We start from the raw sequence: 24,438 nt of genomic DNA, 5'->3' as shown, positions 1-24,438 counted from the left end.
TGGACAATTTGCAATCACATCATGTACCCTAATACTCTAAAACTCCATAAAATTAAAGTGCAATTATATGAGCTTAAAAATTATGTAAATGGAACATTTAATAATCCTATCCAAGAGCATTTTGGACACACTTATAGAATGTGCATTATTTTAAAGTTAAAAAGGTTTAGATACTTAGTAGAGAAATATTTTAATGCTATGCTTAAAAGTACACTTACAGTCTCTCACCTCTTATACGAAGCAGGGTATGCAGAGCACCTATCCACTGGCCCTGACCCAAGCAGCTGGCCTTGCTGGGGGTCCAGCCACAATGGGATCTCTTCCTTTACTCTTTTGGACCCTCTATGCTGTAACTAAAACAATAGCAAAAGGAAAGTATTGGAATTTTACTGCTTCACTTTAAACAGAACTCAACAAATTATCAGACAATATAAGAGCGTAAATCAAAAGATTCATCCAGGGAGTAACGAGGGTGTAACACAAGGAAGCCACTTTACTGAGCACAGAAAATCTGTCAGGAAGAAAATACATGAAAATGGTGGCACTGTACAGCACACTCACAACTCCCAGGTAAGAGTTGCAAGTAGAGAAGGCTTTCTTATGTTCCACAGTGGAGCATGTCTTTAGAACTGTGGACACAATACACATAGAGTACACCATAATGATAAATATGGTAGGCAAAATGATAATGCTGCATAAGACACAGGAAAACATCTTATGAATGTAGAGCCCAGAAGAGAATATGAAATCCTAAGTGGACAGGCATCACAGTAGAAATAGTCAATAGCTTGAGAAGCACAAGAGGATAAAGTGACGTCATGCTGGTTTGAAGAACTGAGCTGACAGAGCCACAGAGAAAGGATCCCACCTCCTCCTGAGAGCAGAGATGTGTTGACATTGAGCAGAGTAGAGGAGGATCATAGACAGCAACGGAATGGTCATAAGCCATGGCTGCCAGGACAACTCCCTCAGCCACAGTGAAGAGGGCAAAGAGAAAGACCTGGGTCAAACAGCCTGCAAAGGAGATGGATTTCCTCTCAGACCAGCAGTTGATCACAGTCTTGGGTGCAATAACAGATGAATAGAAGAGATCACTGAAAGCAATTTGTTTACGAAGAAATACATTGGCATGTTCAGCAGAGCCAAAATGATGGCCATCATCCTGATGTTCCCTAGAAGGACCATGGCACATACAAACAGAAATAGCAGGAAAAGGAGAATGTGGAGCTCTGGGCATACCTTGAAACCTACAAGAATGAAGTCAGTTACTTCTGAATGGCAAATACCTGCTGAAAGCACAAGGCAAAATAAGGAAATAATGTCTTGGCTTTCATTTAGAGTTATAAATACTCTCTTAAATGTTGAAATAGGTTATTTACAGGTTAAGTAAATCTTGCAAATAAAATTTTCATATCATGGAGAAACATATTCAGATTAGTTATCACAGGACTTCTGAAACCTAAATTTTAGTAAACAATGAACTTAAGGATTGAAAAAAGTTCTTTGTTTATTGCACGTAAGTTACGCTTTTTCAGGGATTTTAGCAAGAAGATTGCTTGTTTTTAACTGAATTTCTAATCTTAGTATAATTATAGTTACAAGGTTATCTTTACCTAGAATAGAAATTTTACACGTAAACCCCATGATAGTGATTTGTGCAATTATGAGAACTAATGGTTGGTTTTGAATCATTATAAGACAGAATCAAACACCTTTAAAAATATTTTTAACTTGTTTTATTTCAATGTTTTTAGTTACTGCTACTGTAACAAACTTTAAAAATAGAGTAAAATAGAGACAATTTCTTGATATGTTACAAGTGACCACATAAAAAATCATTAAAACTAGAGAAAATTTTTTAAAAGTACATTTATTAAATGTGGTGAAAAAATAGAACAGAATCACAAATTCTCATCTGGCTCAAAAAGCCCAATGGAAAGAAATGTCTTCTGCACATTTAGATATGTTTAATTACAGTCAAATTGTGCTGAGGGAACAATAACAAAGATTACAGCTCAGTGAGAACACTGAAATTGATGAAAACCTCTTTTCATTGGAGCTAAATGTATCAAAATCATGAAACGTATGTGAGAGGGAGCATAATTTGATGCTTTTGTTGTTATTGTTTAAACAAGTCAGAAAGAGAACTTCCTAATAGTTTGAAATGTTTACTAATGTTCCATTGAAAAAATTTGAAGTGACAAGTATTCTTTATACTGGACAAGAAAATGGCCATCAAGCATTTCCAGTGGAAGTACTTTGATGAATATTATGTTATTTATGAAATCAAAGTTCTAAAACATTCTTATTGCTTTAATTGCAATATCATTAACATCATTTTATGTGATGTTGTTTAGGCAATTTGAAATGTTTTGCTTTTGTTTTTGTTTTTATGAATAAAGCGAAAGCAGTGAGAGAGAAAGGAAATCAAGGATTTTCAAATATCCCAAAGGCTATACCCACTCCCCCTTCTTATTGCTTTAATTACAATATCATCAACATCATTTTATGTAATGTTGTTTAGGCAATTTGAAATGTTTCTTTGTTTTGTTTTGTTTTTAACAAAGTAAAAGTAATGAGAGAGAGAGAAAGAGAGAAAATCAAGATTTATAAATACCCCAAATCTTCTCAACATCGTGCTAGGGACAGGTACTAAGGGAATACAGGTGAAGCAAGGAATCTATAAAATATTTGGAAAGATAAAAGTAACAAGCATGAAGTAAAATATGCCAATCTGAACTCAAGAGCTTGCAGTCCTGACCTGCTATTAATTAGCAAAAAGGAATCAGGAGAAGAAAGATGTAAACATCAGAACAAGACAAAATTCATCACGCAACTTCCTAGCACATCATATCCAAATACGCTTAGAAAGAGTGAAAAACTCAAAGGATCACTATCCAGAATGCATGATGAGATGTGTTGTAAGTATAAAATGTACAGTTCTTTGAAAACTTTGTACTGCAAAATAACATCAAATATCTCATTGATATTTTTATATTGGTCACAGGTTGAAATGATAAAATTTTAGATAAATTGGATTTAATAAAATATATGATTAAAATTAAGTTCACTGTTTCCTTTTTGCATTGTGGCTATTAGAAAATTTAAGTGACTTATTTGGCTTGGGTTATATTTCTACAGAGCAGTGCTGGACTGGAACTGTTTACTTTCATGCATATAAAAGTAATAAAGTAGGAAACATGAAATGTAGAAATTCAGAAAAGAAGAGAAAGGTAAGCAGAGGTAAAGTAGTTAGAAGACTTCCTAGAACTTCCTTGAGCTGGTCCTTTTGACTAATAGGAGTTGAATCAATGGGAGGGAAAAATGGGAGAGGATGGGGCTAAAGGTCATGAAGATGGTATGAGGTTGGCCTAGGGCGATAGATACTTGACCACAGTCAAGACCATGCAAAACAGCATTTGCAGAGGATCAGACAAGGAAAAATGGGCCTGATTCATTTTATTTTTCAAATGAGTGCAATTGGAATGAAAAATTTAGCACGTTTTTCTGCTTTACAGTGGTAATGCACAACAAAAGCTAGGCAGAGGGTTTCCCTGAACTGACCAACACTTATTTCCAGCTTGGAAGAGTTCATTGAGTGCTCAGCACAATGAATGGAAAGAGATATGGACCAAGATGCCATTTTGTGCAACTTCAGACTCCCAAGATAATGAGAAATTCAGAAAGGCTAATAGAGTAGGGATTTTGAATGACATCAGTATTTTCAATAGCAGCATTAAGAAGTAGAAGACTATGGAGTGAGGCTTTCAAGCTATTGCTGAGCAACAAACCACCCCATAACCTAAGGGCATAAAACAGCAACCATTTAATTATGCCTACCATAATATGGGTCAGGAATTCAGGCAGAGCACAGTGGTGATGGTTCTTCTCTACTCAAGTTGACTATGGCTTCAGCTGGGGGTGCTCAGAGGCCTGAAAATGGCTGGGAAAGTTTGATGGAGTTGTAAGTCCTAGTTTGGGTTCTTTGCGTGTGTTCTTGCCTTGCATTTGTTTTGGTTTTTCTCTAGTTACAGCTACTGGACTCAAAAATGATTGAGATGGCTGCTTCTCTTACATGTCTTGCACCTGGGCTGGGATGGCTGGAATAGATAGGGAAGAAACTCTTTTCTTATCGTTTCTTCCATTGGATACCTTGGGATTCTTAATAACCTGGTGGCCTCAGAGTACTGCTTCTTTAGAACAAGTTTCCAAGAGAACTAGCCATAAACTGCGAGGATTTTAATGACCCAAAACATTTCTGCCCTATGTTACTAGGCAGGAGAGTCACAAAGGCCAGCCCAGAGTTAAGGGAAGGGGACTTATACTGACCCCCTCAATGGAAGGCATAGTAAGTAGTTACACTAATATTTAATATATCATATGAAAGAAAATCATTTCAGCTTAAATGACATATTCAGCTTAACTCTCAAACAAGTGTGAGAATAGAAATATTGTATGTACAATGGCATAATAATTTTCTCGAATATATTGTTTCTCAGGAAGCTCCTGAAGAGACACTCACCACCAAAATAAAGGACACCTATGGAAAAGAGAAGGACATAGGACGCAGGAAACATCAGCTAAGAAGCAAGCCTAAAAAGTGACTAATTGAGATTGCAGTAGGTGAGCTGGGACTCCTGGAGAAAGGGAGCCAGCCAAGAAGTTTAAAACAAAACAAAACAAAAGACAGATGATTAGATATGTGAGCCTTTGGGGGTGGATGGATCTATTGATAGGCACTTTATAGGTACAACAGAACTAATTTATGATAGGCATATTAAAATTTACTGAATGGATCAAAATAATAGCCGTTAATTAAATCAAAACAAAAACGTTCTGTGAGAAAAGAATATGATTATGACTCTTCAATGATGAAAGTTTATACCATCATCATAATGTAAACAGTGAATATTTAACAAAAATGTTGGATGTTGGTAAAAAATCTATTGGGAGAATGAGAGAAACTAAATGGGGGAGGTGAAAAATAAAAATAAATCCTTTATTTACCACTAGGGTATATCAAAGGATAATATGTAAACAAAAAAGAAAGGTTCAAGAGTTTTATAAATAAATTAATATATTATTTAGAAACACAGATACAAATACCTAGGGAAACAACTGAAGTAATTAGAAAGAGGTTTCCTTGGAAAGAGAAATTGAGAAGGACTTCCTGCTTTTTGTTAAAGCATTTTGATTTTTAACATACACACACACACTCACCTACCCAAATGGATGGGAAAATGAGATCTGCATAGAACCTAGGATTGCTTTTCTAAAGTTTAGACCTTCTGTAACAGATTTGAAAAAAACTACAAAGTGTAAAACAGAAGATTTTGATAAAAATTGTCACATAAATCTTTAAATTGTTATCTAACCCAAAAGAATGTTGCTTGCTCTGAGTCCATGCCACAGAAGTCAGGGAGACATTTCAGGGTACAAGAAGACCCTAGTTTGATGCCATACGCAACCTAGGAAGGTGATACTGGTGCATTTAACTTCGGGCTTCGGTGGCAGCCACTTCTCTTAAAATCAGGGACTGTTTTCCCATGACAGACATCTGGCATTGACAATAAGCTCAGACATGCATTTTCAGTTTGAGATGGTCTTCAAAACATTGATGCTGTCCTAAGAAGTACAAGCAGTATGTCATGTCCTATTACTTGGTGCTTTTCAGCCCACACCTGCATAATGATTTCAGTGCCACACTTAAAGAGCAGCTGAGTTTTATAAATACATCCCAGAAGAGTCAGATTGGGAGGTCTCTGTCATGCCATATGAGAAACGAGTCTCATGATGAACAGTGACTTTACTCGGAGAGAGGAAGTTTGAGAGGAAATATGACGGCTGCCAGGACCTGAAGAGTTGTTCTGCAGATGAAGGATCTGATTTAATTCTGTGTGTCCTAAAGAGGTAGAATTGGGAAAAATGAGGGGAAGTTTCAGTTCTTCCTAAATAAGAACTTCTTTATGATGGGGACTGTCTGAAGACGGAGGTGGTGAATTCTTTACTACTCAAGTAGAATCAAAAAAACTTTGATATTCTTTCTAAGACTGTAAGGAACTGCCTAAATGTAAGCTCAGTCATGAATTAGGAATTGAAATGAGGTTAAGTGCCAGAACCTTTTAGCTGCTTTTCTACATACTGCATCCACTCTGTTAGAAAGATATTCTCCTTGTCTGAATATCTTACACAAAATCAAGCTAGGTATTTGCCTCTGCTGAGAAAGCCTTTAGGTTTTGTCCACCAAAGGGTACATGGGACAGTGAGCTCTGGGTACTCTGGGCCAGGGATGGAAAATACATACCACGGCTCCCTCCTCCACCAGTGGCAGACATCACTAAATATCCACAGGATACTCTCCTGTGCTTAACCCCAGAATCTTTCTCAACACGACATTCAGCCATTCATAATTGGAGTTGTAACACCAAATGAACCTTGCTTGTCATCTCTGCTGTAGAGCAAATTTGGTGTCTTGCTCCATCTCCCATCAGCATCCTTGTCCATCCTTCTGACATATTTTCTCCCTCCCTTACTCATATTGATGCCTATTCTGTGATGCTGCTAATCCTTTCTTAGATATTAATTGATAAATATGATTTTCTAAATTTACCACCCACAGTTGTCCAGGATTTGTGCTGAAAAATGGGGAGGGAGGAGGGGTGTATTCAAATTCATAATTAACATAGACTCATTGCTTATTACATTTTTAGCAGACAAAATAGGGATATTTTTTTCCCTATTGAGGGAAAGGTTAGCAGTAGGGTAGTTTTAGTCTCTAAGTGATTGAGGGATAGTTGCATTTAACTGCAAGAGGTTCCAAAAGTCAACAGCATCCAATCCAGCACCCTGTATTTATAGATCTAGAAACTAAGGCTCAAGGTTGATAAAGGGTTTTCCCCTGGCATCACACAGTTCATTGGAGCTAGAACTAGGTCTCAGGTCTCCTTTCTACTATGTAATGCTTTTCTGTCAGTAATCAGGCCCAGAAAACAAGAAATTGTTTTTAAAAAAATCCAGATTCAGAAAAAGTTGTATGTGGAATAGCAAACATAGGAGTCACATTTTGTAGTAAGAAGCCAGTCCTAGTGAAAGCCTCAAAGTAACATGATGGGACCTCCTTCTGCTGGAAAAGCCAATGGATAATGAGCCCAGGCTGTTGGGAAGTGAGAGAAGAAGACTGTGTCTAAGACATAAGCTCCATAAGGCACTTGTGGGTGTTATGTATTGTAGGCAGAACGGAACTGAACAACTAAGTCATTAAGTCCTTTCCAATGTATTAAAAAGAAAGAAAAAAGCGAGAAAGAAACAGATTATTCCAGGTAATCCCCAGACTATTTATGTTCATGACTTGATTAGTTTTAGGCTGAATAATATTGTTAATGTCTCAATGTGATATAATCAAAGTCAAAATACAGTAATTACAAAGTGATTATAATTAAGCCGAACAATTAATTTTACGGGCAAAAATAAGATAAAGGAAATAAGATGCATACTTCATCAATGAAAATATTGCTTAATGAATAATTAATTAAACACTTCAAAAATGATGGTATTTGTAGAATGTCTTCAGACTGTCACTTTTCACAGCAGGAATAAGGATGAATCTCCAGAGTGTGCTCACCGAGCAACTGATGCTCCTGCTCAGTGCAGAGGAATTTTCGTGTAGAACATGGTAAACACAGAAATGAAAATCGCACCTGTCTATCTGACCCTGTTATTTATGCAATACTTTCAAATCAGCTTCTCCTTTCATAGTTTGGGTATTTGAGAACAATACCAAGTACTTTATGAGCATGTTCTGTGTGCCAGGTCCTGCACTAGGCAGTTTTTGTATACATTTTCTTATCTCATTTGAGCTTCTTGAAAAGCCTATAGGAATTATTACTTTCTCCGTCCTGGAGTCAAGGAAACTGAGAGTCAGGGGGTTGAGGTCACTTGCCCAGAGTCCACAGCAGGCAGTGGTAGAGTCAGGATTTGAACCCTGGTCATCTGAATGCCAAACCCTCTGCTCTTCCCACCACCTCCTGCTGCCTCTCTTTTGGTTACCTGCCTCCTGTGCTGTTCACAATGTTTCTCTTACTCACTTTCTAGGTTCTTGGAGGTATACTCAGCAGACTGCCTATAACTGTAAGTGAACTCTTGATTCCAGTGCTGCCCCACCAACAGGGTTTTCTCACAGGCCTCTCTGTAGATGGAGCCTTGGATGAGGAGGGCAGGGTAGTTAGGGCTGGAGCAGGAAGTGGGGTGATGGAGCAATCTGGGAGTGGGGCCAGACCTGCTGACTCTGCCTCTACCTGGATTAACTGATTCGACTCTTCTGTAATCCACAGCAGGTATAATATGCACTTAGCTCTATAGCTAACAGCCTCCTGCCCAGGTTTTATCTATGATTCTGCCCTTTCATAAGAAAAGCCTCCTTCTTAGAAGGCATATTTGCTCACCTCTTTTGATTGTTTCAATTCACATAAAGGCCATCCTTTAGGCCTTCACAGATTCTGGGTTGTTATTAGTTTTGTGGGGTTTTTTTTTCATGGTTCTTAAAACATGTGGCTTTTCATGTTTTTAAATGGTATAATGTTGTTTCCTTTTGTCTCTTGGACACAAGGGAAGTCTGAAACCACAAAGAGCTAAACCAGTGCAAGAAACCTTACTGCTGCTGCATACTTAATGCAAGTTCAAGAGAGAAGAGAGCCAAGAGGAATAAACCACACAGTCAAGGCCCAACCAGGGCAGAGAACACAGAGACTGTGGACGAGACCCAGAGCAGAAACAGACAGGAATAGAGGAGACATCTACGGAGAAGAGGAGGAGCATATTCCAGTTAAATCAACGAATGGACACATTCCTGACACTGTGCCACAGTGAAGGTGGCAACTATAAATACCCCACTTCTTCAATGTTTGAGAGAAAGCCATCCAGGGCAGAGATATAATGAACAGATTGAGCTCCCCTCCTTCCTAAATCATGTGGACTCTTGAGTCAACCTCAAATCAATCAATGCTTTGCTATCCAGGGAGGATGCATAGGATGACACTGGGAACTTTGGAATGCTCAAATGAGACCTAGAGACAAAGATGCAGTAAAAAGTCCATCAGAGAAATACAGAGCACAAAACACAGACAGTTCAGTGTGTTGTTTTTTTTTTTTTACAAAATCGATTGAATTGACATTTGGATGCAAATTCATAGAAACGAGCATATGGAGAGAAAAGGACTGTGATAAGGCAGGTCTTTGGAATCCTTTTATATGGGAAATTTCATAGGTATTTGCAGAAGATTTGATCACTGAGAATCATTTTGAGAGGATTTGAGTTTTTTTAATAAAAAAAAACACCAAAATTTTCAAAGGGTAGTTATTAGATCTTAAAGGGGAGACAAATTGCAAGTTGTATGGAACTCATCAAAGCTCTTAGTGCTGACTTATGTTAGCAAATGCCAAAAAAATGAGCTGAATAATATTCATGAAGCCCCTTCTGTGGCAGACACTTTGGAGTGGCTGGCCCTCTCTTCATTTCCTAACCCCTTTTCTGCTTACTACCTTGAAAACAGTGACTAAAAAATGTAAAAATGCACATTTCCAGCCTCCTTAGTAGATTTCTGGAAGTATGGGCAGAGGTGAAATAGTTCTGGTCAATGAGATGTAGATAGAAATTTACTTTCTTCTCCTCTTCCTTTTCTCCTTCCTTCCTGCTGGGATGCAGATGTGAGGCCTGAAAGCCCAAGAGCCATTGGGGCCATGGGGTGCCAGCCATGATGATAAAAGGCCAACACACCAATGATGACAGCCTGGAATGTGATAAATTACCTAGAACTCGGCACCAGCTTTGGACTGCCAGCTTCTGGAAACCTTTTATTAGAGAAAAATAACTTTCTAAATATGTCTTAGGCACTTCAGGAACTATGAGGATTTCTGTTCCTTGCAGCCAAAGGGATTCCTAACCAACAAGGAACTTTAACTTACTCTTTGACATTAAGGTGATTTTTCTTTTTCCCAGAAGAGAGCTGTTAATTGGGTTTAATTAAGAAGAAACCTTCTGTCTGAGTGAAAATATGCCTTCCCTCTGTTTCTCTTTATTTTCTATGGTTCGTCTTGTCAGTGTTCAAGTGATCTCCTCTCTAAAAGAAATTCAAAAGAGTAAGGATCCTGCAACCATTTGCAACACAATTAAATCCCAGCCTTCAAGGCTGGAAAGGGAAGGAGACTCCTCAGGCAGAAGCAGAAATGAGAGGAGGGGAGATCCTTAAGGAAGAGGACCATCTTGTGTGGGGCGGGGTGGTACAGGGATCAGGTTTCCATGTCTAAACCAACACACCTCTCTAGGTGGAGTTTCCACCATTATTAAGAGACTTTGTGGATCCAATTTTAAATGGATTAAGAGTGCAGGTGAGCTTTCTTATATAAGTCATTAAGGATCTCAGATGTAAAAATGCAAACTCCTGACTACTGGAGGAGAGCCCAGGATACCTAAATATACTTCTGAGAGGGATTATAAAAGTAAACACTCAAGAACAAGGGGCATTGTCAAGAATTTTGGTGGGATGCTTCTAAATTGGTGCCTGAGAAGAGCCCAGAATGCCAGGGTGGGCAAGCTCCAGTTTCCCAAAGCAGAGGACAGAGGTATTGTCTCTGCAAAGCTCTGCCAGCCAAGAAGCATTTCGATCTTTTTCCACATCCTAGCCCATGTAGTTCCTTAAATATAGTCCATACTCAAGAAACAATTGTTATTCAAGATGATGCAAAAGGAATGCTACACCAGAGTCTTTTAATTTATTTTGATTCACCCAGCAAGGAAAACTGATAGTTTGGTAACTATAAAACATAAGGACAATTGTTACTTTTTGTAAACTTTTTCCACATATTTAATATAAAAATCCCTCAGCCTTAAAATGAGATATAAATCTTTTATGTGCATGACCAGCTGTCTAATGCAAATAACTGGATTCTGAAGTGAGATAATTTTATTTTTCATCCATGCTGCTGAATAGAGAAATCACAAATATTAACTTTGTGCAACAAATATTAACAATTTTGAAGAGAAACTAGATTACTATATCATAAAAAATGAAAGGAATATTTTCTTCCACTAGTTTTCAACTAGATAGATATGTTGTCTGACTTTAGGATCAATCTAAAACAAATGATTTGCTATGTACTTCCCATTGGTTCAAAATACAACTACTTTTGTTTATTGTACAGAAGCTACTGAGTAGGTGCCACTGAAATAAGATTGATTTTGAATCTCTCTCAAGAAACTGCCTCCTTTATTTTATCATTATTAATAAAACTACAGTGCCTTGAATAATTCAACTTCATATTATTTCCCACCTGGAGAGCTTTAGAAATTTTTGAAATCTACTAATTTTGGAACACAAGCATCACTGAGAGGGTTTTTTTTCTGACCATAATTTTGTCAAATGCATATTTGTAAAATGACTTCAGGATAAGGAGGCATCATAGTGTTCTTGAACACTGGAGTAGAAAGTAATGACTTTTCTGAAAGGATTTTGTGGTGACTTTTGTTTTCAAATAGGATTTAAAATTGAATATGTCATTGGGAATAATTTTAGTACTCTGATGAAAATCAGAAAATTCGAGCTTATTTTTCCCTTTATGCTCCTTAGAATGAAACATTTCTATGAACTACATTTTTAATATCTCAAAATATTGACATATTGCTTTGGTGCAATATTAATAAATGCTTTAAGTTGCCACAAATAAAAACTTAATGCAATGCCTTTACCATTCATTCAATTTTTCACCAAGTGTTTATTAAATATCTACTAAGGTTCTAGGCAATGGTGCATGTGCCTTTAGTTCTATAAATACATGTGATTAGTATGCTACAGATTGGAGAAGCAGAGGCCCTCAACACAGACAATTTGAGAAGCAATAAGGTAAATTGAGTCCTACCACAAATGTACTCTGTGCATCCTTGTGTCTGTGTGTGCGTATGTGTGTGTATTTACTTTAAGGCCCTGTCACCTAGTGAGTTTACTCTCAAAAAGTTTATTCCTTTTTAATCTTGAGCAAGAAATAATATCTGACTTTCTCTTTGTTGAGGATCTGTTGACTTGGATGTGGGGAAATTACTTTAAATACAGTGAATCCCTTTCAAATATCCATTGAGTTGAATGTCTTGGCTCAACTTTTTGTGTAAGGAACACTTCATCAACCTCAATCTCAGGAATGAGTTCAATTATTCAATTATTGATGTAAAATAAAAATAATGATCTCATCCAAGGCTGATCCTTTAGGAATACACTCAAATAAAATGTCTTTTATCAACATTTTGCCTCTTTTTTGCATCAGAGAGATTAGTAATGCCATAATTGCCAGTTGCTATCTTCCTCCAAAATATTTACAGATACACACATATTCCATGCCTTTAAACATTGAATGACAAACTTTGTCTCTGAGCTTTGGATCCTTCATCTGTCAAATGTGAATAAAAATAGTACTATCTTGCAGGGAATTTGGGAACATAAAATGTGAACTCTATTACATCACATCAGAAATTTACACATTAGTCATTAGCTCTACCAGGACCCTATTTGCAGGAGATGGGAGTGGCACTTTGGAAACATGTGGGAATTTAGGACCAGTATGCTGGTGGCCAGACCAGCCAGGTTCCAATACCAGAATTCCCTTTTTTTTTTTTAACAGGCTGTTTAGATGACTCTGAGCAAGTTACTTAACCTCTCTTTGCCTCAGGTTCTGCAACTCTCAAATGAGTATTATGAAAGCAACTATCCCACAGGGTTGTTGGAGGGATTAAATGTCCTAATATAAGTAATGAGCTTGGAGCAATGATTGGCAAATAATAGTCCTATATAAGTGATGATTTTTGCTTTTTTACAGTTAATATTATAATTAATTGGGAAACCACCTCACTGACATCTTCAGCCTTGCTCCAGAATGGCTATTCTGAACATGACTTCTATTTTAAAAAGAAATAAAAGAAAAAAGCTTTCACTAATATGAATTCTTCCTGGAATTCTTGTAGTCTCCAGTTTCCACAGCAACCACATTGTGTTAATAGGGGACCATGAACCCCACAAAGCCTGTCCTGGGAAGTCCCTTCCTAAGCAGCCTGCAACCCTTGGCCACAAGTGCTGCTGATCCAGCTGCAGGAGACCTGTGGATGCTTAGGTCCCCTTCCCCACCTAGTGGCCATAGATCAGACAGAACTCAGACTCCCAGACTGCTCAGAGAGCAACTGGTGGAAGGCGAAGCATTCTAAGAAAAACAGAAGCAGGTAATCATCAAATGACTAATTTAAATAGACAGGAAAGTGTCAGAGAAAAACTTGTAGTGAGCTTTATCTTAAACTAGACTTAAAACCCTGCCACTTCAGAAAGCAGCCAGGAGCATTCCCCCAGGTTTTGTTTTTTGTTTGTTGTTGTTTTGAACCACATCAAGAATTCTTCATGTCCTCTATGCTAATTTCACCACTTCCAAAAGATGCTTCTCATCCATTAGGAGCTGATTATTCCTCTACATTAGGGAGTAGGGTACCAATGCAATTTTCCCCAAGCACTTCTCTGCCTGAGAGTCGATGTGGTCAGGAGTGGTGCTGGATGGTGAAGCTCAGATGATGAGAGCCATGCTCGGCAGCCCAAGAGTCACAGCTGCCAGACAAGAGCAAACGTGCTTCCAGCTGTGACCATGACATTTCCCCTGTCAAGCTCTACAATTTCCATATCCAGGTTATTACGAGAGAGAGCTGATTTCCTCCTGATTTTCAATATTATGAAACTGAAAATACTAGAGCATCCTTTCCTTTGTGGACTTTAGTAATGGACAAATACAGCCTGCCACCTGTGTTCGTAAATCAAGGTTTAATCAATGCAGCCACACTTGCTTGTTTATGGCTGCTTTTTTCTGCAGCGGCACAGCCGAGTTGTTGCAACAGAGACTGAACGACATAAACATAGCTTGCCCTTTACAGAAAAAGTTTGCTGACCCCTGATTTAAATACTATAAACTAGCGTTTTTTGATCCAGAAGTTTCAATTCTAAGAATGTAACCTGAGGGAATAAGTGGAAAAGTAAACAAAGAAGAACATAAACCCAGAGATATTCATTACAATGTGGTACACAATAGTAACACATTTGAAAACAATCTAACATTCATCAAAAAACAAACAAAAAAACCCATGCAGAGCGGTGATAGCTCAGTTGCTGAGCACCTGCTTCACGTGTATGAGGTCCCAGGTTCATTCACCACTACCTCACAAAACAAAACAAAACAAAACTCCCACAATTTAAAAATGTATGTTAGTAATATACATAGACATATGGAGAGCATAGAAAAACAATGGAACATCACAAAATTTATTGAAAAGGATTCATTTTGATACAGAAATATTTGAACAATGATAATGGTAAACCTAACTTATTGAGTGATTAGCATATGCCGGATATGATACAGAGCCCTTGTATCTATTACCATCCTCAAACTACAGATAGAAATATTGAGCTTTGGAAGGATTACATTCTTACTCAAGTTACACAGCTTTAAAGTGGCAAAGCAAAGTTTTGTATATGTTACTAGAATTTTTTTTTAATCCATGGAACTGTACAACACAGAACCCTAAGTTAAACCATGGACTATCGTTAATAGTACAGTTATAAAAATGTGCTTCCATCAATTATAACAAACATAAGCGCAGCAAGGCAAAAAGGTGTCAATAATAGGGTGGTATATGGAAATTCAAAAGTTTATGCATGATTGTTCTTTAAACCCACAACTTCTCTTTTTAAAAAAAGTGGCAGAGCTAAAATCCAAACCCAGGTTTGTCTGCCTAAGTTCCAGAGAGAGAAAGAGCTCGTTACCAATGTACTACAGATTATAAAAGAGTCACTGGCCACTTCTAACTATCTCCATTGCTATAAAAACAATTACAAAAAATTAAGATTTGCTGATCAAATTCATTTTAATGCCCATTTGAAAAATATAAATATATATTTCAGCATTTCAAAACAATCATAAACTTACAGAAAAGTTTCAAGTATAGTGCAGAAACCTTATTTTCCTGACCTACTTGGGAGTAAGTTGCTGTCCTGATGCTTTATCACTCACGGATACTTTTGAGCCATTCCTAAAACAAGGACATTCTCCTAAGTAACTGCAATATATTGATTACCATTAAAAGCAGAATTTAGCATTGGTACCTTCCCATGGGTATAATACCCATATGTCAACTGCCCCCAAAATGACTTTAGAGCAAGAAGATCCCATTCAGAAATATGCCTGGCATTTAGTTCACATGACTCTTTACTCTGCTTCAGTCTGTAGCAATTCCCCATTCTTTCCTTGATTTCCATGGCTTTGATACCTTTGAAAATTACATCCCTTATGAGTTTGTCTCTATTTCCTCAGGATTAGAGTAGATTCTTCTTTATCTTTGGTACTGGTTCCTTCTCCTTCTGTCTTATCATATGGTGCATGATTGCAATTTGTCCCATTACTGATAATCATTATTAATGATGATATTGAGTGATGGTGTCTGCCAGCCTTCTCCACTGTGATGTTACTTATTTATTTCCCTTTTTATAAGTACTTTGTTAGCAAAGAGTTACTTTGAAAGTATGTAAAGGTTCCTAGTAAGTAAATGTAAGTATTCATTTACTTATGGACACCCATGTGGACTCATGGTTTCCTATTTTATTCAATGGATTGTAATCAATTACTGACATTATTTGGATACTCAAATTATGCTCAGTTTGGCAGACAGAATCCTGCCTAAGTAGCTACTGTGTCCTTCTGACATGTCCCCATCATTCTTTGAGTACTTCTTTCTATCACAAAAACATATCTTTGGTTCCTTTTAGAGGAGACTATATATACAAGCCAAGATATGAACACAACGTGTGCTTGTTTTTATTGGTATATCACAGCTCCCAGACCCTCTCAAAGGACAAAGGAAAAGAACAGATGAATCTACAATACCACCGCATATACTCCACCATGAAGTCATACTGATACCTCCAATTCCAATCTACCATCACAGGATTTCATTTAGTTTCTTCCCCTTTTGAGATTTGTATCTTCCTTCTCTGACAAGAAGAAACCAGGCTCCCATTATCCTTATCCTTTTCTTTTTGCTATCGATCTCTCTGTACATAGCCAATCTCTTGCTTCTGCTGCTCCCACCTTACCCAACCTGGGGATCCAATACACTGCAATGAACCATCCGCTGAGTGGAAAATCACCCCTCACCCCTTTTGATCACCTTACACTCCACCCCAGGCTTCCTCACTACTCACGGCCTGCACAGACGCCATGCTCACCCACTTGAGCACTAACAGCCCACTCCAACCTGACCCCCAACATGTACTTCTTCCTTTTGCTGCTTAAGCTCTGATGCCTGCCCCGGGCACTGAGGGTCCCTGCCCCTTCCAGTAGCGGTGCCTGTCCTGTTCTGCTCAGTCTAATGACTTTAGGACTTAGGTGTTCACAAAGGGAAGAGTAGAGGTAAGAAGGGAAGGGGAGGAAGGGGAAGATTTCAAAAATACCATGCAGTGTAACTCAAAGTGGGGAAGACTGAGTCGGGCAAGAATTTCCATGGAAATTCTCCAGGGGCTAACAAAATGAAATGATTTGGAATAATCAATCTAGAAAGTAAACAAAGCTAGAGTGTTATTGGTTAATGAAACATTCACTAAAAATGAAGAGGTGGTTGGGGAAGACAGAATTTATGAGCTTGGAAGAAAGAATAATATGTTTCATACAAAGAAAATCTTTGAGATCTTCACGTATGGAGAGAGTGCCACCCTCACAGACACTGCTCCTTATACATATGGTAGTTATCCGTCTTGGATTTCCAAGACAGTAATGCTGAAATAACTTTATTTTTCTTAATCAGGCTGGTTCATTAAAAGCACAACTAAATCCATTTTAAGAAATGTTTTGTCAGAACATGATCCTATTCTTTTTGTTTGGAAAATGGGGTGATTAAAAATATATCATCTTGAATGGACAATAGGCATTGTGAAAGGAATACACAAAGGTGAGGGAAATCTAATGTTCCATCATAATCTTCTAAACTACCCAGCATCTGTATCTAAATCTTACCCAGTGTTCCATATTCACCCATTACGGAAACATAAGGAGACCAATAACTACCACAGTTATTATCATTACGATAAAATAATGATAGCTTACATTTATATATTAGGCATTGTGCTAGGAATTTTGCAGGTATTCTGTCAATCAGTACACAGTTCTAGAATATAGGCCCATTCATTACCACTTTATAAAATAGGATACTGATTTAAACAGTTACATAATTTAAACAGCATAGCAAGGACTTTTAATCAAGGGGGTCTGACAGCAGCATCCCTGCTGTAACCACTATTCCACACTACCTCACCATAGTGCCAAGAGAAGAAGATGTAGAATGTATAAATATTTTATGACAGCGGGAGAAAATGACAGAGGGAAGAAAATAAGATTTTCACACAAGTTTTAATGTAGGACTTGGAAGCAGAACAATACAAGCAAGGCCCATCTTGGCAATTACTTATGATTTCAGGCAAGACATTTATCATCTCTGTGACTCATTTTTCTCATCCATAAGTGAAAATCAAAATAAATATCCGCTTCTTAAGACTAAATGAAATAATTCATAAATCATTGAGTATAGCACCAGATACATGGTAAATACTCATTAAATGGAGTTAATTTTTATTGTTATTGCTGTTATTGACTATGGTGTTCTTATCTTTTAGCCTCTAGCCATGCCTTACATCTGCTGGTGTTTTCTAAGCTTATAGCACCAGTGTTAAAACCTGAAACATGAGGACTGTCAATCCTTGACAAGAGCAACTCATCATTAATTATGAAGGCTTATAAAATCCTAGTGCATAGAGCCAATTAAGCCAGCGAATGTGCAAATATGTAGTGAGCACTCCTTATGTGTCCTATGCTGTCCTGGGCATTAAAGATCCAATAGCAAAATGCAAATATATTCCTTCTTTCCTTTCCATCGCAGTTGTTCTTAAATGTGCTTTATGTCATGAGTAACCAAAAACGTTGAGATATGGTATCTCTTCTGTGGCATGCATTCTAGCTGAAGACATAAAAATCTCATAGGACATAATTAGAGAGTGATTGAATGATAAGCCACATAGTATTGACAACAGTCTGAGACCAATCACAGCCCATGACTGAGAGGGTGTCTGCCTCTGTGTCTGCACCCTAGAAGAGACAGACCCAGGAAACACTAAATATTAATAAAACAGTGTTCAATCTGAAAACTAGAGACATCAAATGGGCTTTCTCTGATAACAGTAATTTTTCATTAATTATTTTGGAATAGTTCACATATATTGTAGTAATAACACATAAAATGGACATCTGTATATATACCATGCAGTTTAAGATATAAACCACCACCTATCAGTTGGAGCCTTCTGTGGATTCCTTCTTAGTATGCATGGTTATTATAGATGGATAGGTCTGATACTTCTCCAGTGGTCTACAGATGAACTTTTTCAGTGTCTTCATGACCAGCAATATTTCATTACTTCAGTGATATGAATAGCCAGCCACTTGCTTTCCAGTGAAGCAAAATACCTACAAATGAGCTAAAACAGTGTCTTGTTGTCTGCCTTTAAGTTTTTTTTTTCTTTCTTTATTTTTTAATATTACATTAAAAAAATAGAAGGTCCCCATATACCCTCCACCCCCCTCACCCCACTCTCCTCCCCCCATAACAACAATCTCCTCCATCATCATGAGACATTCATTGCACTTGGTGAATACATCTCTGAGCACCACTGCACCTCATGGTCAATGGTCCATATCATAGCTCACACTCTCCCACAATCTAAAGTTGAAAGGCAAGTAAAGTCACCTACCTGCTACCATACAATGTTCCAGGCAGATTCACTGATTTTGGCTTATTCTATTTTTACCAAGGTTTCATTATCATCTTCTTTTAACGGATCGGGAGAGATCACACCTTAGAAAGATTACCCATGAGCACATGAGTCAGTGGGGGAAGTAGAGTTCATACTCTGTCTTCCTGACTGAAAATCAGTGCTCATTCTATTTTCTTCAGCATTCTCTCCAAGGGTGTGTTAAAAGCTTAGGCTTAAGGAGCAGAGGTGGCTCGAGCAGTTGGACACCTGCCTCCCACATGGGAGATCCCAGGTTCGGTTTCCGGTGCCTCCTAAAAAAGATGAACAACACAGTGAGCTGATGTGAAGGGCTGGCATGGCAGGGTAATGCAACAAAATGTCACAACAAAATGACACAATGAGATGGCACAATGAGGAGACACAATAAGCAGGGAATGGATGTGTCTCAAGCAATTGGGTTCCTCCAAAGCTTAGGCTCTGTGGGCATACCAAATGGATTTCAAGTACTGGCTTTAGCCTACATTATCTTTAAGTCTTCATTTCCTCATTTGTAAAATAGAAGAGATAATAATTTAGAGTTGCTTAAACTATTAAGTAAAATTATTCATGTAAGGTGCTTAGCATAGAGCCCAACACAAAGAAGATGCTCCATAAATAGTAGTTTTGTTTGTTTTCTTTTGTTTTGTTTTAAAAAAGGTGATTTGAAACCCAAAAGCAAACTGTGAAGTGCCGTCCCTGGAATTTGTTCAGTGAGTTTGCCTGGGAAGGGAATGGTGTGGGTGCTGGATGTGGGTGAGGGTCAGAGAGCACTGGCTGTCTATGAGACCAGCTGCCACAACTGCACGTGCTGCACCTGCAGTGCTGTGAACTGACCTCTGACTCCGATTTCAGGCACTGACCTCTGACACCATCCTCCGAAACCAGGGCTCCTATCCTCATTGCAGTAGCATAGCTCAGCATGTCCTCTTTCTCCACAGAGCAAACTGCATTTAGCTTTGAAGTAACTTCATCTGGAACACTGGAGAAAACTTTGACCCAGCAGGGGTGATTGGGACTGATCCACAGTACCCTGACAGGTCAGCTATGAAGTTAACAGGTCAGGGATTTATTTACCTTTGTCCAAGAAGTAACAGGGTCTCTAAACTATAAGCACACACTTTAACTAGTTAGGAAGTGTAAACCTGGGCTCTTATTATTTTATGAAGGAATCTTTTAATGCCTAATCTCAGATAATTTAAAAAATAGATTGCTTCAGTGGTTCAGGTTGGTGATGCCTTTGTCACCATAATGCAAAGATGGTTCTAATGCAAAATCTGCAGTGTCCTTAAAATTGATATCTTAAAAGTTAGATGAAAAGAGAAGAGAGAAGAGAAGGAAAAGGAGAGAGTAAGACAAGAGAAGAGAGGAGAAGAGAAGGAAAAGAAGAGAAGGGAGGGAAAGGGAAGGAAAGGGAGGGGAAAGGAAGGAAAAGAAAAAGAAAAAGGAAAGGAAAAGAAAACTCTTTCCTGGCAGACCAGGGCAATTACAGTTGTCCCAAGTTTGCTGTAAAATAATGTTTGCAAAGAACTCTGAGAGGAATGGTCTCAGGGTTCAGAACTGAGAATTTTATTTGATCTTTCCTTCAGGGGTCCTGGTGAGCTTTAAAGAAACAGCTTGTTCAGAGTCCTTTGCAGACTCACCAATTCAGGTGCCAATAAAAGTATATCTGAATTAACTCAGTGACATTTTTATAAGAGGCACAAAAAATTATGTATTGAAAGAGCAAAATTCCACAAACCCCACAGGCCTTTCCTTCCTCCAAGAACAATATTGAAGTGAACAGGTACATTTGACAGATCAGAGCTTGAAATGTTCTTTCATGTGGGAAGTGTGGGAAGATTTATCAGCACATCCCTGGCCTTTTCCTCAGACACATTTTTATTTGAACTGTTTCATGTTCTGATTTTACAGGAGACTTCTTTAAATTTTCAGGATAGGGGTATGATAACTAGTTTGGTGGTGAATTTTACTGGGACCACGACCTACTGATGAACTCTGAGTTACCTCAAGAAAAAGTGATGCTTCACAGGTTAGGGTCTTTTGAGTTTCTATACCCCATGGCACGAAGTATACCTCCCAGCTCAGGTGTCAAGGCTCAAGGGCCATTGATCTCACAATAATCCAGCAACACTGCTAGTTTTTCAATGTATCAAGTTCATTTCACTCTGGCATCATTTCCACACTCTTTTGTCTTACTGGAATGTTCTTTCACTCCCCTCACTTCAGCTCTAAGTTCTCCCAACATTAAAGAACTTGCTTTTTCTCACCCTTTACCAAAATTTCACTGTTGAGAAATCTTCCTTCTATTCCTAACTTTTGGAATGGTTTTATCAAGTAAGGATGCTGCATTTTATCAAATACCTTTTCTGCATCAATTGAGAGGATCATGTGCTTTTTCTTCTTCAATTTATTAATTGAATAGTAGTTTATTACACTAATTGATTTTCTTATGTTGAAAAACCCTTGCATACCTGGGATAAAACCTACTTGATCAAGGTGTATAATTCTTTTTATGTGCTCTTTGGCTTTGGTTTGCTAGTATATTGTTGAGGAATTTTGTATTTATATTCTTTAGAGATATTGTTCTTTAATTTTTTTCATACTATCTTTGTCTGGGTTTGATAGTAGGGTGATGCTGACTTCATAGAATGAGTTCGGTATTGTTCTCTCCTGTTCAATTTGTTTAAAGAGCTTGAGCAAGATTGGTATTAGATCGTCTTTGAGTGAATGGTAGAATTCACCTGTGAAGCCATCTGGTTCTGTGCTTTTCATCTTTGGGAGGATTTTATTTACTTTTTATTTATTTTAATGAAGTATATCACTCACACATGAACATATATAAACAATAAGTTATAGTAAAAGTTGTGAACTTGCAAAATAAACATGCATAACATCATAGAAGGGTCCCATGCATCACCAACCACCAACACCTAGCATTGTTGTGAAACATTTGTTACAAACTATGCAAAAGCATCATCAAAATATTACTACTAAATGGTCTTAGGGAAGTTTTTGACGACAGTTTCAATCCCCTTAATTGTGATTGGTTTGTTGAGGTATTCTATTTCTTCTAGGGTCAATGTAGGTTGTTTGTGTCTTCCTGGGAATTTGTCCATTTCATCTAGGCTGTCTAGTTTTTTGGCAGATAGTTGTTCATAGTATCTCTTTGTGATTTCTCTTAGTTCTATGGGGTCAGTGATAATGTACCTACTCTCGTTTCTGATTTTATTTATTTGCAACTTCTTTTTTTCTTTGTCAGTCTAGCTAAGGGTTTGTCAAATTTGTTGATCTTTTCAAAGAACCAACTTTTGGTTTTGTTGATTCTCTCTATTGTTTTTGGTTTTTGTTTTTTTGTTCTCAATTTCACTTATTTCTGCTCTGACCTTAACTATTTATTTCCTTCTCCTTGGTTTTGGATTAGTTTGCTGCTCTTTTTTTCTAGTTCCTCCTGGTGTGCAGTTAGGTCTTTGATTTTATCTATTCCTTCTTTTTTAACATAAGTATTGAGGGCTATAAATTTCCTTCTTAGCAATTGCCTTTGTGGTATCCCATAGGTTTTGGTATGTTGTGTTCTCATTTTCATTCATCTTAAGATATTTACTGAATTATCTTGCAATTTCTTCTTTGACCCACTGATTGTGGTTTTTTAACCTCCATGTATTTATGAATTTTCTCTTTTTCCATCCATTATTGATTATCAGCTTCATTCTGTTCTGATCAGAGAAAGTGTTTTCTATAATTTCAATCTTTTTAAATTTATTGAGACCTGTCTTGTGACCCAACATATCTCTACCCTGGAGAAGGATCCATGAACCCTTGAAAAGAACGTATATCCTACTGTTTGGGGGTGCATTGCTCTATAGATGTCTGTTAGATATAGTTCACTTATACTATTCATGCTCTCTGCTTCCTTATTTTTCCTCCTTTCAGATGTTCTATCTAATGATGAGAGTGGTGTATTGAAGTTTCCAACTATTATCACAGAGACATATATTTCTCTCTTAGTTTTGCCAGTGTTCCAGTGTTTGTCTCATTAAGGCCCCGAGGTTAGGTGCATAAATAATTATTATAGTTACTTCTCCTTGGTGAATTGCCCCTTTTATTAATATATGACCTTTTTCATCTCTTATAACAGGTTTGCATTGAAAATATATTTTGTCCGATATTAGTGTCAGTACTTCAGCTCTTTTTTTTTTTTTTTTTACTATTTGTGTATTTCTAATCTTTCATTTTCAACCTGGTTTTGTCCTTATGTCTGAGGTGGGTCTCTTGTAGACAGCATATAGATGACATATTTTTTTATCCATTCTATTGCTCTATGCCTTTTGATTGGGTGTTCAAGCCCTTAACATTCAATTTTATTACTGTAAAGTCATTACTTACTTCATCCATTTTATCCTTCAGCTTTCCATTGTCATGTCTTTCTATTGTTTGTATTTTTACCCTTTAATTTACTCTAATAATCTCTATTCCTACATTCTTTACCAAGTCTCTTGCCCTTGTTTATTCCTTTCAGGCTGCATCACTACCTTTACAATCTCTTCTAATTTGGACTTTTGGCAAACTACTCTCAGTATTTGTTTTTCTGTGAAGATTTTAAACTTACCTTCATTTTTGAAGGATAGCTTTTTCCAGATATAGAATTCTTGGTTGGCAGCTTTTCTCTGTCATTACCTTAAATATATCAGACCACTGTCTTCTCATCTCCATGGTTTCTGATGAGAGGTTGGTACTTAATCTTATTGAGGTTCCCTTTAATGTGCTGTTTTGGTTTTCTATTGCTACTTTCAGAATCCTCTCTTTATTTCTGATATTTGTCTCTGAACAGTAGGTGTCTAAGAGTAGGTCTATTCATATTTATTTTGTTTGAGGTGCATTGTCTTTCTTGGATATTGATATTTAAGTCTTTCATAAGGGTTGGGATGTTTTCAGTTATTATTTCCTCAGGTATTTTTTCTGCCATTTTCCCCTTCCTTTCCCCTTCTGGGACACCAATATTATATATGTTTATCTGTTTTGCATTGTCATTCAGATCCCTGAGATCCTGTTCCATATTTTCCATTCTTTTTGTTTCTGTTCTATCTTTTCAAGTTCAGATATTCTGTCCTCAATATCACTGCCTTTCATCAATTCAAATCAGCTGTTATGTGCCTCTAATGTATTTTTTTAGAAGCTATGGGAACTTGAACCCAAGACCTCGTACATGGCAAACAGGAACTCAACCACTGAGCTACACCCTCTCCTCCTCATATTTTTAATCTTATGTATTGTGTCTTATGTAAGCTCTGTTACTTTCCTTTGCAGGTTTTCAAATTGTTCAATATGCACTCCCAGTGTCTTCTTAACATCCTTTATCTCTCTAGTCATATTTTCCTTCAATTCTTTGAATTGACTTAGGAGCTTTGTGTGATTAACATTGATTAGTTGTCTTAAATCCTGTATCTCATTAGGGTATTTGGTTTGTTCCTTTGGCCTGGCCATCTCTTCTTCTTCTTTCCTAGTATGGCTTGTAATTTTCTGCTGATGTGTAAGT

General features: G+C 37.4%; 1 pseudogene; it reads right to left on the bottom strand.

The window, feature by feature from the left end:
* Positions 1-399: 399 nt before the first annotated feature.
* Positions 400-17,098, bottom strand: LOC101410708 (olfactory receptor 9K2-like; annotated as a pseudogene).
* Positions 17,099-24,438: the final 7,340 nt, after the last annotated feature.

Source organism: Dasypus novemcinctus, chromosome 6, assembly GCF_030445035.2.
Source record: "Dasypus novemcinctus isolate mDasNov1 chromosome 6, mDasNov1.1.hap2, whole genome shotgun sequence".
Taxonomy (NCBI): domain Eukaryota; kingdom Metazoa; phylum Chordata; class Mammalia; order Cingulata; family Dasypodidae; genus Dasypus; species Dasypus novemcinctus.
The sequence above is the reverse complement of the archived record's forward strand: the minus strand, read 5'-3'. Positions and strand labels throughout refer to the sequence as shown.